Genomic DNA, 17364 nt, shown 5'->3' with positions numbered 1-17364 from the left:
CATGAGGGCTCATAACTTCTGTAATTCCAAGCCTGGCGGTGGTGGCAACACCTTTAATCCCAGTACTTGGGAGGCAGAGGCAGGTGGATCTCTGTGAGTTCAGGGCCAGCCTGGTCTACAAGAGCTAGTTCCAGGACAGGCTCCAAATACAGAGAAACCCTGTCTCGAAAAACAAACAAACAGCCGGGCGGTGGTGGCGCACGCCTTTAATCCCAGCACTTGGGAGGCAGAGGCAGGTGGATCTCTGTGAGTTCGAGACCAGCCTGGTCTACAGAGCTAGTTCCAGGACAGGCTCCAAAACCACAGAGAAACCCTGTCTCGAAAAACCAAAAAAAAAAAAAAAAAAAAAAGAAAAACAAACAAAAAAAGAAAGAAAGAAAGAAAGAAAGGAAAGAAAGAAAGAAAGAAAGAAAGAAAGAAAGAAAGAAAGAAAGAAAGAAAGAAAGAAAGAAAAAGAAAGGATGGTCCAGAGAAGGTAAAGGCACTGCTGCCAAGCCTGACAATCTGAGTTTGATCCTCAGGACCCACAGAGTAACAGAGTAGAGGGGAGAACAACCAGTTCCCGCAAGTTGTAGCATGCATGTGTCCCCTTCCTACAGTAAATAAAAATAAATCACTGTGATACAAAATTAAAAACAAACACCAATTTATGTAAGTCATTCATGAATAATCAGAACTCATGTGCACATACACCTCTGTATATCTGTCTTCCCAGTCCCTTAGGTGTGCCCTTCTCCTTCTTAATAAACGCTCTCCACTTCTGCTTCTATTCCATGTGCCCCAGTCCAGTTTCTTTCTCTGGGACACAAGAACCTGGAAACCAGGGGCTTTCCACACTCAACTCAACACCTGTGATATTCTCTGGCTACTTGGTTTGTGTGTGTGTATAGTTTAATTTTTAAATTTTCCAACAGAGTATTACACTGTCTCTCCAAGTTGCTAAATTGCCTTGCTGGCCTGTAGTCCCCACAGACCCTGAACTTTTTCTTCTCTTCTCTTCTCTTCTCTTCTCTTCTCTTCTCTTCTCTTCTCTTCTCTTCTCTTCTCTTCTCTTCTCTTCTCTCTCTCCCTCCTCCTCCTTCTCCTCTTCTTTCTTTCTTTCTTTCTTTCTTTCTTTCTTTCTTTCTTTCTTTCTTTCTTTCTTTCTTTCTCTTCCCCAAGACGACAGGGTTTGTCTGTGTAGCTTTGGAGCCTGTCCTGGCACTAGCTCTGTAGACCAGGCTGGCCTCAAATTCACAGAAATCTGCCTGCCTCTGCCTCCCGAGTGCTGTGATTAAAGGCGTGCGCCACCACTGCCTGGCTAGACCCTGAACTTTCAATCCTCCTGCCTCAGCCTCTTGAGTAGCCGAGATTACAGACCCAAACCACCAGAGGCGGCTCTGTTTTTTGAGATAAAGATTTGAGAAACTGATTGTCTGCAGTCGGAGAACTGAGGAAATGGAGACAGAGGGCCAGAAGTTCAAGATTTTCCTCAGCTACCTGTTGAGTTAGGAGCTCAGGCTACAGGACATCACCTGTCAAGACAGAGACAGATGGGGGTGGGATGGAGGCATTTCGTTTATTTTTAAAGAAAAAGGTTGTAAAGAAGTCCATTAAAGCAATTCTCTTTGAAGCTATGGCTTTATTTTTAAAGGGCGTGTAAGCTATCTAGGAAGGCCTGTTGTATCCTAAGAATTTTCTTAGGAGTTACCCAGGAAGAGCTGCTGGACTATCACTGTATCACTGGGGTTGTATGGACATTTCTGCCAAAGTCCCCTTCTTTCTTTCTCTAAGACTAGAGAGGCAGGTCTTCAACTCCAGAACTTCAGATCTCCCCCCACCCCCCATGCTGGAGAATGAACCCTAATCCACCTGGATATTCACTCTCCTGATGGAGGAGCCAGCCCATCAGTTGCTCCTTTCTTCTTAAGTAGAGTGTAGGCTGTGTAAATTGTTTATTTACTTGCATTATCTTCCTTAGATAGAAAAGAAACTTAAATTGTAGTTTAGAGAGACTTGTCCACAACAACAGGGCAGTGCCTTTGTTGATAGATAGCTCACATTCCACAAGGCAGAGTCACACTCAGGCCTCTTGGGAATCAGGGCTATACTCTTTGATCCAGCTCCTTGCGTACTCTGGCACAAAGTGACCTGCAAACTACCTGATTTATTATCCTTGTATTTCTGTGCAGAATGATGCCACTCTAGGGCCACAGGTTTACACGATTGAGTACTGTTTATTAAAATACAGTGTGAACCGGCCCTCTTTGCAAGGCTAGTTTCCAGCTCCCTTCCCTTGGAGCTACCCCTGAGGCCACACTGTCTTCCTCACTAACCATCTGGCTTCCTGCTTTTGCTTTTCTTTCTTCAATGACAGTTATTTTCTCAATAAATTACAGTCCTCCCATGTTTTTTTTTTTTTTTTCTCTTTTGTTTTTGTTTTTTTCCAGACAGGGTTTTTCTGTGTAACAGTTCTGGCTGTCCTAAAACTCACTTTGCAGACCTGGCTGGCCTCGAATTCACAGAGATCTGACTGTCTTTGCCTTCCAAGTGCTGGGATTAAAGACCTTGTGCCTGATTTGAGATGAAATCTTAAACAGCCCAGGCTAGAACTCACTAAGTAGGTAGCAGAGGCTGGCCTTGAACTTCTGACCCTCCTGCCTTCACCTACCTTCCAGGATTACAGGCCGTGATACCACTTAGAGAGTATTTATGTTTTCTTATGCATATATATGTAAATATAAAACAGATATATTATAGTTATACTGTATAAGAGGTCGTAATAAAAAATGGACGGTGGTGGCCCACGTTCTTAATCCCAGCACTCTGGGCGCAGAGGCAGAGGTAGAGGCAGGTGGATCTCTCTGAGTTTGAGGCCAACCTGGTCTACAGAGAAAAAGCTCCAGGACAGTCAGAGCTGTTACAAAGAGAAACCCTGTCTTGAAAAACCAAACACCAAAACAAAACAAAAGCCTTATGACCCTACCCTTAACTAAGAAGGTATTTGCAATCAATAACCTCTGTGGGAGGGAAAACTGGTCTTCTCAATGGGCCCAAGAGTAGTTAATTCACACACAAGCCACTCGGTGTTATTTTATTTCAGAGAAAGAACACAAAGTTGGGTGGGTAGGGAAGTGGGAGAAATCTGGGAGAATTTGGAGGAGAGTAAAGAATATTATCAAAATATACTGTATAAAAACCAAGTTTTAAAAAAGTCATTCATACAACAGAAAAACTTGATTCAAGACAAACATGGTGTTTAGTGTCTGTTAACCCCTTACTATAGAAGCCGAGACAGTTGAATTACAGAGAGCTGAAAGTCAGCCAGGATCACTTAAAAAACTGAGACTGTCTCAAAAATTAAAAATTTAAACCAAATAAATAATAAACAAATTAACCAAACAAACCATGGGTTAGGGAAGTAGCTCATTGGTAGAGCACTTGATAAGATGTTTGAGGCCCAGGGATCAACTACCAGCAGCCACCTTCTCACCCTTAAAAGGCCAAGTCAACATTTCTACACTTAGAAGCCAATAATGCCAGGTAGCAAGCATTCACGGAACTATGTTTTTCTTGCCTGAGAAAAGAGATGGGTGGGGCAGCTTTCTGCTTTACCTTCTCTCTCCAAAGTTCCTCCCTCTCTTATCTGCAGGTTTCCCCAGGCCGCTTGTTCACCTCTGCTCAAGGGGCTGGGGCTTAGTGTTCCCCCGTCTCCATCCTCTATGCCCTGTCTTCTCTCTAGATGTCTTTCTCTTTCTACCCCTTTCCTTCCAAGGTTAATGGCACTAATATAGGAGCCTGGATCTTCTGGTGTTTAAAGGGAAGAGAGAGGGGCGGCGGGGAGCAGGCCTGTATGGGTAGTGCAGGATGAGGTTTTCTTGACTTTCTCTAGGATGTGAGGTCACCATTTAGGCTTTCCCCACATTTCTGTGAGAGTAACTAATTTATGCCATGTGCAATTTTCCCCACTTTTCAAAAGAATAAGTTAACATTTTAAAAATTACATTCACTTATATATTTATTTAATTTCAGGAGCTGTAGCTCAGTTGGTAAATGCTTGCACAGGCCCTGGGTTCCAGTTTTAGCAGTGAGTAAAATCAGACATGGTAGCACAGGACTGTAATCCCTGCATCTGGAAGATAGAGGAATGAGTTCTAAGGCAGCCTGGAGAATAGACACTCTCTCAACCCCATCTCCATCCCCCGATTTTATAATGAACGTGCTATGTGGTTTGAATTTTAAACCTCAAATGTCCAAGTAAATAACCAGTTAAGCCTGGATCCATGCCTATAATCTCAGCACTGGGAAGGCTAAGACAGAAGGACTGGCTTGTTTTTTTTAATGCCCCGGCTACGAGTGTCTTTAATTTGAGGCCAGCCAGGATATGCAGCAGTCTACAAACATGGATGCTCTTTTGCCTAGTAAATCTGGTTCTCTTTTGAGATCGGCTCACAAAGCCCAGGCTGACCTTGAACTCCTAATTCTCCTGGCTTTCTAAATGCTGAGGTCACAGCCACGTGTTATGATGCCAGGTTTAGTAACTCTCTCTCTCTCTCTCTCTCTCTCTCTCTCTCTCTCTCTCCACAAAAGTGGGGGGCGGGGAGAGAAGGAACATGGTGGCATTTGGGAGGCAGAGGCAGGCAGATATCTGTGCATTCAAAGCCAACCTGGTCTACATATTAAGTTCCAGGAAAACTAAGGTCATATAGTGAGACCTAGGGCTTGGGACGCGGCTCTGTGGTAGAGCACGTGTCAAGTATGCGCAAGGTCCTGGGCACAGTCCCATCATTGCAGAAAGACAAAACAAACAAATGAAAAGATGGACATCATCAAGATACATAGTACACAAGTGTGAAATTGTCAACGAATAAATTATTTTATTTTATTTTATTTTTTAGTTTTTTCGAGTCAGGGTTTCTCTGTAGCTTTGGAGCCTGTCCTGGCTCTTGTAGATCAGGCTGGCCTCGAACTCACAGAGATCCGCCTGCCTCTGCCTCCCGAGTGCTGGGATTAAAGGCGTGCGCCACCACTGCCCGGCTCAACGAATAAATTAAAAATATTCTTTAAAAATCACGTTTTATCTCAGGCAGGCAGTGGTGGCACACATCCAGCACTCAGGAGGCAGAACTCTTGAGTTCGAAGCCAGCCTGGTTTACAGAGTGAATTCCAGAACAGTCAGGCAGTCAGGCTTCCACAAAGAAACCCTTTCTCAAAAAACTAAATAATAATAATTAACAATAGTAACAACAACAATAATAATAAAAATATATTTTATGTATATTGGTGTTTGCCTGTATGCGTATCTCTGTACCACATGTTTGTTTGGTGCTCAGAAGCATCAGGAGAGGGTGTCCTATCTAGTTCCTACTTGAACTAGAGTTACAGTTTTCAGCTGCCGTCTGGGTGCTGGGATCCAGTCCAGGTCCTCTGGGTAGCAGCCAGAGTTCTTAAACACCAAGCTGTCTCATAGGTCCCAGATATTCAATCCCAGCACCTCAGATATCCAAGGTTGTCAAAAATTAATAAATAAAGTCAAAACCTCAAAACAACAACAACAACCCAAGGTGCTGGACTGCCAATCACGTTCCCCATTGCCAGTTCTTCCTGTTGCCATGACAAGCCCTATCACATTAGGCACTTGGGCTAGTCTTTTCTCTAGTTGAGGAAACGATTGCAAAATTTGTGCTTGAAAAAATCCAGAAACTTAGTTCCTCATAGTTTTAGACTCCAAAAGTGATGTCAAGATGTCTGCAAGGCTGGTTCCTTTTAAGGAATGTAAGGCTCTGGTTTATATCCCCCTCCTAGCTTCTGTGGCTGCTGGGGACTTTAGTGTCCTTAGGTTTTAAGATGTATTGCTCCTATATCCACATTCTTCATACCGCCTTTCTGTTTGTCCAATCAATCTTTCTTTTTATTTTATTATCATTATTTTACTTTTCAAGACAGGGTTTCTTTGGTAGCCTTGGCTGTTCTGGAACTCTGCCTGCCCCTACCTCCCTCTGCCTCTCTAGTCCTGGGGTTAAAGGCATGTGTCACCACGCTGGAGCCCATTTCTCTTAAGATCAACACGTCTTAGTTCTCTTTAAAGCTGGAAATATCTTCTGTTTTCAAGATGTCTCAATTTTTCCTACCATTCTCGTTGCAGGAAATATTTTCACAGTCCTTTTCTGCGGGCCTGAAAGATGGTTTCTGTCCTGGGCCTGAGGCCGACCTTGTGGTGGTAGTGGGGTGTATGAAAGCTTGAGACTTGGGTTGAGGGTCAAGTTGTGATGGCCCTTTACTGACATTTCTGGCTGTGAGCTCACTGAGTCTTCAGGGTAATTTTATTCATTGGACATCTGAAAGGACCCGGGGTTCACTGTTGGGTTAACCATTTTGATGGCTTTATTGGCAATGGTCTGAAGCCTCAAAGGCCAGCTCCTCTTACAATTGTTTATAAAAGCCCCACACTCCTAGGAGAATGGTGAAATAGGTTAACTTCTGTTGTTTTTTGTTTGTTTGTTTGAGACAAGAGTCCTGCTTTGCAGCTCTGCCTAGTCTGGAACTCACGCTGTAACCCACCTGGCCTGTCAATGTACTGGGTCCTGAACGCTGGGATTTACAAGCTTGGGCCACCAACCTTGATTTTCTGAGCTACATTCCCAGAATCAAACTGTTTTGTCACCTTGCCTCATTTTCGTTCTACTTGTAGATTCTATCCCAGACCATTCAAGTATTTGCCTGAACTGTTAAGAGTAGCATTGGGTCACAGTAGGTTTATGATATACAAACAAAAAGACTATAGGGATCCCACGCAGGACCTCACGCATGCTGTGTGCATGCCCTACCGCTGAGCTCTTTCCCCAGCCCCCAAGGTTTGGTTGACAGCAAGTGAAATTCAAGCGTTTCACTAAAGGAAGGACTATGAAATTTCCCGACAGCAGGGAGATGAGGCAAGCAAAAAGCGCTGGGCGAAGTGTAAGGTTAGGCAGCCAAACGTCAAGTGTGGTCGTGTGGGGACACAACACAGAAGTGTTTCAAAGGCTGGCCACTTCAAACCTAAAGGATCGTTCACATCACAGGGAATGGAAGGCCAGCTGGGCCGTGGGAACAAAGGGTGTCTGCGGAGGTGCGGCTTTTCCCGAAGGCGGCGAGCTGGGTGCTGCAGACACCGCAGTGCTCCGCAAGCCAACCCAAGCGCGCAGGCAGCGCAGTAGGAACGCGGCGCAGACAGTCGCACAGGGAGAGGCTGGCGCGGACTCTCCCGAGGGGCGGGGCCAGGACCGAGCCTTGCGCGGTTAGTGGGCGTGGCTGCCTGGAGGCGGGCGTCTGGGGATTGGCCCTAGAGGGTGGGCGGGGCAGGCCAGCAGGGAGGAGAACCCGGGAGGCCCGCGCGCGCGCTCGCGCAGGCGCGGGCACGGCGGTGGCGCGCGCGTGCTCCGTCGGGCGGTGCAGCGGCTGCGACGGAGCCGGCCATGGTCGTGGGCGGTGGGCGGGTATTACTCTGAGCCCCGAAGGCAGCAGGAGGCTGAGTGCTGGGCATGCAGGTGCCGGAGCCGGGCGGGCGCGGCCGCGGGAGCTGTTGATCGTGCTGCGGGATCGGGAGCCGGTGGCGGCGCGCGGGGCAGGTGAGCGCGGGAGGCGGCGGCGCGGGCTGCGGCGCTGGCGGCTCGGGCGGCGCTTCCTGCCGGGCTCGGCCGCGGCCGCACGGGCTCTGAGGTACGCGGCGCCCAGGCCTCGGGCAGCGGACACCGAACAGCGCAGAGCGCCCGGGGAGCGATCATAAGAGGCGCGGGTGCAGAGCGGCCCGGCTGGCGTCGGTGCGGACGCCCGACTGTTGCCGACCCTCAGGTGCCTGAGCGCCGCGTTCGCGGCGCGATTCCGGGTTCTCCGGCTTCCGACCGGTCAGAGTCCCGGGTGCAGCCGCTGACGCGTCCCGCGGCCTTGACTGAAATACTCCGGGGAGACGTGAAGCGGGAACTGTGAATACTCACCTCCTGGGGTTGCGGGAGGCCAAACTTACCCTGCTGTAGGTACTCGGTGGATCGGAGCTCTTGGGAGCAGCCCGCTGCAGCATCCTTGCTGGCGCTGACTAGTTCCTTCGTGCAGGTTGACATTGGGGATACTTTTATTTCGGAACTGCTCTAGTATTGCAATACGCTCGAGTTGCTTAATGCAGGAGCCTGTTATCTTACAGCGGCCAGAGTGGGATTCTGTAGTCTCTTCCTAGAATTCTGTAGTTTCTCAAAGGCTGATTTGGAAACCTCTCTCAGATACGAGTGAATTAGGGCAACAGCACCCATCAAAATTGCTTTGCTGTTTAACCCATCTGAAGTGGCACTTAAATTGTCACTTGTTACAGAGTATAAACACAGGAAGAGTATGGAAACATACTCCTTTTTTTTTTCTTCATTGCTACATCCGAAGGGAGTGACAAGTGCTTTTGTAAACATCATTGTGGGCAGTGTTACTGTGTGGTGAAGTCATCATAATTAAATTAGATGAGTATTTATTCCGAAGTGTTGAATGGATGTTTGGAAATATGGTTCCTAATAACATCTCCACGGAGTCTGAGTTTCCAGGAGTTCATTATCACTTGCTGATTTTGTGCTACTTTGTGTGTGAGGATTTTTGTTTTATTTTGTTTTGGATTTTATGAGACAGAGTTTTGCGGTGTTAGCCTTCACTGGCCTAGAATTCATTCTATAGAGTAGGCTGGCCTTGGATTTGCATCTTCTCCTTTGTCCTTACAGAACTCTGTGAAGCAAATCCACTTGTAATCCCAGTGCTGTGTAGGTCCCAGGGGGTTGCTGGTGGACCTGCCAGCCTGTCAGAATCCTGGCATCCTAGGCCAATGAGAGGGCCTATCAGAAAAAAGAGATGGACACCTGAGGTTAGCTTTTAGCCGGCACACACACACACACTTTTTTTTAAAAAAAAAAAAAAAAAGAAAGCAAAAGCGTGTAGGAACAGTCTCTATAATATGGTGGAGATCAAATACTTTGGATTAGGATGTTGCCCAAGTTTCAGAAGGCAAAACCTTGCAAGTGTAAAACTGAAATAATATTCACTAAAGCCAAAAGGACTGAAGAAACATCTCTAGTTTGCCCTTGTGATTAACACACTGACTAGAACATTCCACCTTCAGGGTGTTTTTACAAAGTTGGAAAAATCAGGTGGTTTTCTTGTGGTGCTAAAGATCGTTGACCTGACAACAAGTTGGATGTTGGATGTTATTTGTTTTGAACCTAGGGCTTTGTTATATTAGGCAAGTGCTGTACTTCAGAGCTTATATGTTCCCAGACCTCTTGTGTATTTCAAACCAACAAACAAAAATCAGAATATTACTCTGTAGCTCAGGCCAACCTGTAGCTTATTTTGTAGCTTTGGCTTCTTGTGTGTGGGCAACTCTGCCTCTACTTCCCTAATTCTGGAATCCCACCACACACCTGTAAACTACACCTGTTTTTATGCCGAGCTGGGCATCAAATTCAGGGCTTCCTTGCATGGTAGGTAAGTGCCTCCAGCTGAGCTACATCTCTGTGGCCACCTTGACTTCCCTCCTCCCCTCCATTCCCCTTCCCTCCTTTCCTTTTTCCCTGTGTGCAGGCTGAGGATTGAACCCAGGTCTACACACATGATAAACATGCGCTTGGCTAATATCCCTAGCCCCGCTTTTCTGCTTTTATTTCATTTTTCTGCAGGTTGATCTAGAAAGGCTCCTGATGAGCTTGTTTTGTGAATGTCAGCAAATTTAATGGAAAGCAAAGGCGACTCCTGTGGCTTAAGTGTTCTTTAAGGCCTTCCTTGTCCGCTTCACGGATTGCTGCTCCCGCTACCCACCATAGAAAGGCTAAGGGTCAGAAGTGGCAGCTTGCTTTGGTTCTAGACCTTGCTCTAAGTCAAAGTCAGAATAGCTGCGGCTCCAAGGGTTGGGCCCAGTTCTAAGCTTCAGATTTTTGTTGTTGTTTTTTTCTTAATTTTTGTTTTTACATCTCAACTGAAGTTTTCCCTCCCTCCCCTCCTCCCAGTTCCCTACCCCTCTTCCCCCATCCACTCTTTTTCTACAGATTTTTAATTTATAGAGTCTAGATAAATATGTGGCAGATAGGAAGAGGAGGCCTTGGTGGAAGAGCTATATGGTCTGAGAATTGTTAAATGCCAAGGACCTTTCTAGGCCTTAGAGTTTTAAGGCTTTCTTCCCTCTTTCCTTTGCCTTCTTTACTCCTTGAGTTGAAAACATCCAAAATCCCTGAGGGCCTTCTGCCTGTCCCTCTTCATTTCTTTACCTGTGCTCATTCTGAGTGACGTCATTCTCTTCCTCTTTAAATATTATCACATGTTGTTGACTCAGATTTTTATCACCAGTCCTGAGCATCAAACTTCTGCTCTATCTAGACCTATATATTTTTTTTTCTCTTTTTTTTGGGGGGGGGGCGGTTCTGGATAGTATGGGGAATCCTGGAGCTGGAATCCAGGTCCTTGTCCTTGCTACTATTGAGCTACTCTTCAGGCTCCTTGCTCTGTTTATAGGCATCCTTTATTATTATTATTATTATTATTTGTTTGTTTTTGGATTCTCAAGGTAGGGTTTCTCTGTGAAACTGTCCTGGTTGTCCTGGAACTCACTCTGTCAACCAAGCTGGTCTCAAACTCACAGAGATCTGCCTGCCTCTGTATTTATTTATTTATTCATTTATTTTTGGTTTTTCGAGACAGGGTTTCCCTGTGGTTTTGGAGCCTGTCCTGGAACTAGCTCTTGTAGACCAGGCTGGTCTCGAACTCACAGAGATCCGCCTGCTTCTGCCTCCCGAGTGCTGGGATTAAAGGCGTGCACCACCACCGCCCGGCTCTGTATTTATTTTTTATTTCCAAAGTTTATTTTATGACTGTGAGTGTTTTGCTTGCTTGTATGTATGCATGCATGTATGTGTGTGAATCATGTGAGTGCAGGCTACTAAGTGGAAGCCAAGAGAGCATTGGATCCTCTGGTTCTGGATTGCAGATGGTAAATTTTGAAAGTAAATCTGAAAGGGTTAAAGAACTGGTTATGTGTAGAGGAGCGGGAACGGCGATTGGAGAGGTGGTTTATGGGTGCATACCTGTAATGTTGGCACTTGAAAGACTGAGGCAGGAGAATCACCAAGAGTTCAAGGCTAGCCTGCATTACACATGAGTTCTAGACTACCTTTACCACAGATGGAGAGACAATTAAAATAAATTATCTTTAAAAAAAAAAAAAAGACAAACCAGGAACTGAACTTAGGTTCTCTGTAAGACCCATAGGTGCTATTAACCACCGAGCCATCCCTTTTGTAGGCATTTTAAATATAATACGGTCAGGACTAGATCTGGAACTTATCTTCCTGCCTGTTCCCCCTTCTGCTGGGATTATAGGTATGTACCACCATACCAATAGGAGCATTTCTTACCATTCTGTTGTTCCAAAGGCTTCTCATTAAGAGAAAACCCAAACCTTATTTTCATATCTTCTAATTATTTTGCCTACTCTGTCTTTGTCTCTTCCTTTTGAGACAAGGGTTTCACTGTATAGCTCTGGCTAGCCTGGTCTTGCTGTGTAGTCCAGGCTATACCCAAACTCACAGCTATCTACCTCCTCCTCTGCCAGTGGTGTGCTGGGATCAAAGGAGTATGCCACTAAGCCTACCTCTGCCTGGTTTCTTGTTCCCTCATTTACGATCTTATTCCTCCAATATAACATGAGTTTTCTGATGATAGAGACATTTTCTGTCTTCCTTGAGATATTCTCAAATCAGATCATAGCCTGGAACATTAACTGGTTTACCTATCCTGCCTGCTGTTTTTTATTATTTACTTATTTTTTTGAGATAGAACCCTTCTTTGTGTTCCAGATTGGTCTCAAACTTGTGGTCCTCATACATATTGAATACGAGAAATGTAGGTTTGGGCCACCATGCCTACCTATAAATTTTGTTCAATTAGACAATTTATTTTTTGAATCTGACACCTTCCATTATACTTGTATATATGTATATGTGTGAGAATAAATATGTGTGTGTACACATGAATATGTGTGTGTAATCTTCTCAATCATTTGTTTCAGTTTCCACAAATTGCTCTATTTGGAGAAAAATCCCTGTCATTTGGTTTCTACTGACTACTTACTTGACAGCGATGTCATACTGTATAAAGTGCCAAATTGTTCAGGATTTCTCCCTGTGTCTGCCTGAACTGTCAATGCTGGAAATTGCTCAGGAGGTCTGGAAGCAAAGAAAGGTTATAGAAGAATCAGAAGTGGGCCATGTCTGTAATCCCAGTGCACAAAACTGAAGTAGAGGGATGGTCCTGAGTCAAAGGCTAGACTGCACTACTAAAGTATGTGACCCTGTCTCAGAAAACACAAAAGCAAACCCAAAGTATGCACGTCTGTTGTCAAAGTAGAAATAAATATTAGGGAACGCGTTGGAATTCAAAGTTTTAGAAGAATAATTTTCAGTGAAGATGAGGAGCAAGGGAAGAAAGCTGTGTCAGATGTTAGCAGTTTGCAGCGTGTGTGGGGCAGCTCTCCTTATCCCTTTCCCTTCCTCTCCCCCCACCTCACGTTTTACTTATGCCCTAGTATTTTCTCCTCTCCTCCCCTCCCCGTGTATTTCCTGGTTGGTTTGGGCTGTTTTGTGAGTAGAATTTATGCTCGGGGGCAGTTCACAATGCCTGTACACCTGTGAGAGGCATCCTTCCAGCTGAAAGGGCTCTTCCCGCTTCATTGTAATCAAAGTCTGCCTTTCAAAGTCCCGACATGGCTCCACTCTGGCCTTTTAGAATGGTTCTAACTAGTGGATATATTCTTGCATGTATTCCATAATTGTCTTTGTGTTATCTCCGGGTTAAATAATTGAGTCCCAAGGTTGTAGTCAGTGAGGAAAAGTCATAAAGATTAGATGCATGGCTGGGGAGCCCTGGCTATCCTGGAACTTCCTATGTAGACCAGGCTGGTCTCAAACTCATAACAGAAAGATCTGTCTATCTCTATCTCCAAAGTTCTGAGATTAAAGGTATGCACTACCACTCCTGGCTGACTAAAGAGATTTTTTTTTTTAATGTATTTTTAAATTTTATTTTGTATCCAGTTGACAAAGTCAAAGTAGTACAATATATAAATATGTTTGCTTGAGAAGACACACACACATATATGCACACACACAAATATATTGTTCTCATTTTGGGGAAAATATTAAGATATGGAAATAAGTTGTTTATCCTACATTTGATTTGAATATATTCTCCCAGTCTGTGATTTGTGTTTTCACTTTCAGGATATTTAACTTATATTTATAAATGATATGCACACAAGGAGTTTGTGTAGTTCCTGAAGCTTCTCTGTAGTGTCCTGGGGTTATTGTGCCACAATGTGAAGTCTCCTACAAATGACAATTTATTTCACTCACATTTAAACTAATTCTGGGCTCTCTCTCCTTCTTTGTAAAATTCTGTTTTATGTTGCTATATAAGTAGTTGATAAAGGAACCACGCACCTCTTCTGATAGCCATCACTTAGCTTTCCCTTCTTCGTTCCTTGGAGAGTCCATCAGGGCATAACTCGGTGCTTTCACCATCTTCTAAGTCCCCTACTCTTGTTTCTCTAAATTTGCAGCCATGTCCCCATTTCGAGTTCTCATTTTAGCAATTTCTGTCTTCTTACTTTTCTTAGTCAATCTAAGTAAAGTGTCATCAGTTACATTCATCTCAAATAAAGAGCTTTTGATCTCGAAATATTATTTTTTCACTTAAATGTATATACTAACATAAAATATTATGGTGGTTGGTTCATAATTTTATTTTTAACTGCTTCTTTTTTCTTTCCCTTATGAGAGTATGAATTACTCTTTAGTCTTACAATACCTGCTCAAATGAAACCAAGAAGTCAATTTAAAGAGAGATTTTTAAAAAAAAGAATGCACAAAACCCAAATGGAAAGGAGGCTTGGGATGATGGCAAGTGTGCAGTCACAGTTTATCCGGTGCGCACATTATCATTCCCCTTAATGCAAGAGCTCTCACTTGCCATCGTTGACTTGTTTAATTAAAAAAAAATTGTTTTTACAGTGAATTTTTATTATCTCAGTTATTTTTAGAATTCAAAGTTCTTCATTCTCTCTGAGTTCTGATTCTTTTCATCTTGAGCCAGCAAATAAATGCCCAGTATTATGAGAAATAACTGATTCTTTTTTTTAACATGTCTTCCCTCCATGAATTAACTAGATTTCCATGTTTTGCTTTGATTTTAAGTTGCACTTCCTTTGCTCCATAAAACTGTGTGTACAGGAATTATAATTGAACCATTCAAACATGTAAGAAATTATTTACAAAGTTAGAAAGACATTGGGTCATTGAGTCCCTTTCCAACTTTACTAGTGCATGATTTTGCCAAAGATACATTACTCATTTGGCTTAGTTTAAACTAAAGAGATTTTTAAATTAAAAGACGTTTCTTGTTGCTTTGATTTGCTTTGAGAATGGATCTTCTTAATATGTGTCCAAGGCTGGCCTGGAACGTAGATCCTTGTGTCTCAGTGTGCTGGTATTTTAGACTTCTGACATCGTCGTGTCTGGTCATTTGTTTCTGTTTGTTTTTTTAATACATTTCTTGTGTGTGTGTGTGTGTGTACAGGTGGGGAGAGGCTGTCACAGCGCATGTGTGGAGGACAGAGAACAACTTTTCTGGAGTCATTTCTTATGTTGTGTGAGGACAGAGAACAACTTTTCTGGAGTCATTTCTTTTTTTCTTTTTTTTGGTTTTTCGAGACAGGGTTTCTCTGTGGTTTTTTGGAGCCTGTCCTGGAACTAGTTCTGTAGACCAGGCTGGTCTCGAACTCACAGAGATCCGCCTGCCTCTGCCTCCCGAGTGCTGGGATTAAAGGCGTGCGCCACCACCGCCCGGCTGGAGTCATTTCTTATGTTGTGTGAGTCTTTTTGGTTTCTCAAGATAGTGTTTCCTTTGTGTAGCTTTGGAGCCTATACTGGAACTCACACTGTAGACCAGGCTGGCCTAGAACTCATAGAGATCTGCCCATCTCTGCCTGCTGAGGGCAGGACTAAAGGCATGCACCACCACTGCCTGGCACATTGTGTGGGTCTTGAGGACCAAACTCAGGTTGTTAGGCTTGGCAGGCCGTGCCTTTACCTGGTGAGTCATATCCTACCCCCACCTGTGATAAAATGGAATTCCCATATATTTATTGTTAGCATGCCAGATAGTGTGGGGATCATGTTCTGAAGTCTCAGCTTTCTCGTCCTTCTCCTCTTGTTTTTGTTTTCTGTTTGGAGACAGGGTCTCTTTATGTAGCTCTGGATGTCGTAGAGCTCTTTATGTAGACCAGCCTGTTGAATTCAGAGTCTCCTACCTCTGCCTCCTAAGCTGGACTTAGAGTACCAGCTGGGTGTGGTGGTATATGCCTTTAATCCTAGCACTTGAGAGGCAAGAGGCAGGTGGGTCTCTGATTTTGAGGCTAGCCTGGTCTACAGATCCTAGGACAACCAGGGCTACACAGAGAAAGCCTGTCTTAGAAAAATCCAAAATAAATAAGTACATAAAAAAGTAAAGACATGCATCACTGTGCCTGGCTCAGCTTTTCCTCATGACCGCTCTCTTGCCTTCTGTATACATTCTGCTAGCATACTCATTTTATTCCTACACTTTTGTAGTTTTCTGGTGACTAAGGGATAATACACTATCTCTGCCTTAGTGCATTGCAGATGTAGTTGCTCCGTTACTTACTTGATTCCATCCGAACATGGTTGATTTAGGGTTCTGTTACTCCCTCAGAAAATATATAAATCTTTGATTTGTCTTTTGTTTTTTTTTCCTTTGTTGGGGAATAGAGTCTCTGTCTCTAGCCTAGGCTAGCCTGGAACTCATAGCTATACAATGTTAGGGTTATAAATAAGTGCGTGACTTATAAAATAGTTCTTTTAATATTGGGCAGATGACCTGAGGTTGAGGTCCTTCATTGGGACCTCTGGAATAATACACTGCTGGAACTGAAAAGTCCTATTTCTAGTATTGTCAAGAGTCATGTCTCCAGTTCACAGTCCTCTAGAGAAAACCTAGGAGGGGCTGAGCTTGGCATCCCTTGCTTGTTCTATGGTGTGGTTGGTCTAGTGCCGCGCCATTGGGGAGACCACCAGACAAGTGACCATTTGCCTTAGAGGGAACTGTGATCCTGATTATCCGAGCCTGCACCGGAGGATTAAGTAGATTAGAAGAAATAAGTGGTAATCCAGAAGCTTTATTTTAAACTACAGTTTATCCACATTCCTGACTGTGGTTTTTCCCTGGACATTTGTAATAACTAGCTAGGAATATTTCCTAACTGTGTAATATTTACAGATTGTGCTTTTTCTGTCATTTGAAGTCATTAATGGCCATTGTGAAGTAGGGAAAAGATGGAAGGCCTTTAAGGAGTTAGATGATCAACCAGCATTGCCCAAATAATTTAGTGTTGACTGTGGTCAACCACAGTGATTGCTAGACTGAAGACATGAATTCCATGAATTCTTTACCTGCTGAGCCACTAGAAGGCATTTTCAGTGGCTGTCAACAAGAGGTCAAAGCTCTGTTTGGGTACATTTATAGATTACTAGTTTAAAGGATTGAATTTTTCAGATCTGAATAATTGGCATTTAAGACAACCAGAATCATAATTATAATCACAGTTGGAGTTTGCTTTGTTTAAAATAATCTATGGCAGTTTTCGTAGAATTTAAATACCCAGAAGGCCTGCCTGCTAGCTGAAGTGTAAGAGACACCCTATCCCCACCAAGGTCTCACTCTGGAGCTCAGGGTGGCCTCAAACTTGTCATCCTCCTCCCTCAGCTTCTGAGGTGAGAGGTGCTCTCTTTGAGGCCAGGTCACTCCTACCTCGTACAAATTATATATAATAACAGGATAATTTCTATCATTAGTTGGCGTAGAACTTAAACTTACTTTTTTTTTGCCAGTGTTGGGGTTGGAATCCAGGGCTTTTTTGCATTCTGGGCAAGCCCTCTGCCACTAAACCACACTCTCACTTCCAAAATCTTGTTGTTTTCCTTTGAAGCAGGGTCTTACAGTGTAACTAAGGTTGTCTTCAGATTCAAAGTGTTCTTTTCCCCTGCCTGGGTACCATCGCACCCAGACCCTTGTTAACTCCTGCTGTATGGCTTCATCTTTATTCTAGTATTCTAATTGTGTGCCTCTTGTAAGTGCTCTACCACTGGGTACACCTTACCCCTCTATTAGTGTTTTTGTTGTTGTTGTTGTTTGTTTGTTTTATCCCCCGAGACAAGGTTTTTCTGTGTAGTCCTCGCTGTCCTGGAACTCACTCTGTAGACCAGGCTGGCCTCAAACTCATAGAACTCCACCAGCCTCTAACTCTGTGAACTAGAG

At 44.0% G+C, this 17364-nt stretch overlaps 1 protein-coding gene across 2 annotated transcripts in view; it reads left to right on the top strand.

Annotated features, from left to right (window-relative positions):
• Positions 1 to 7417: 7417 nt before the first annotated feature.
• The window catches only part of Pik3cb (phosphatidylinositol-4,5-bisphosphate 3-kinase catalytic subunit beta), a 108777-nt gene continuing 98830 nt past the window's right edge, over positions 7418 to 17364 (top strand). For both annotated transcript variants that reach the window (XM_057768284.1, XM_057768283.1), the window contains exon 1: positions 7418 to 7586. The gene's annotated coding sequence lies outside the window, so the exon portion shown is untranslated. The remainder of the gene's footprint in view (positions 7587 to 17364) is intronic.

Source organism: Chionomys nivalis, chromosome 4 (assembly GCF_950005125.1).
Source record: "Chionomys nivalis chromosome 4, mChiNiv1.1, whole genome shotgun sequence".
Lineage (NCBI taxonomy): Eukaryota > Metazoa > Chordata > Mammalia > Rodentia > Cricetidae > Chionomys > Chionomys nivalis.
The sequence above is the reverse complement of the archived record's forward strand: the minus strand, read 5'-3'. Positions and strand labels throughout refer to the sequence as shown.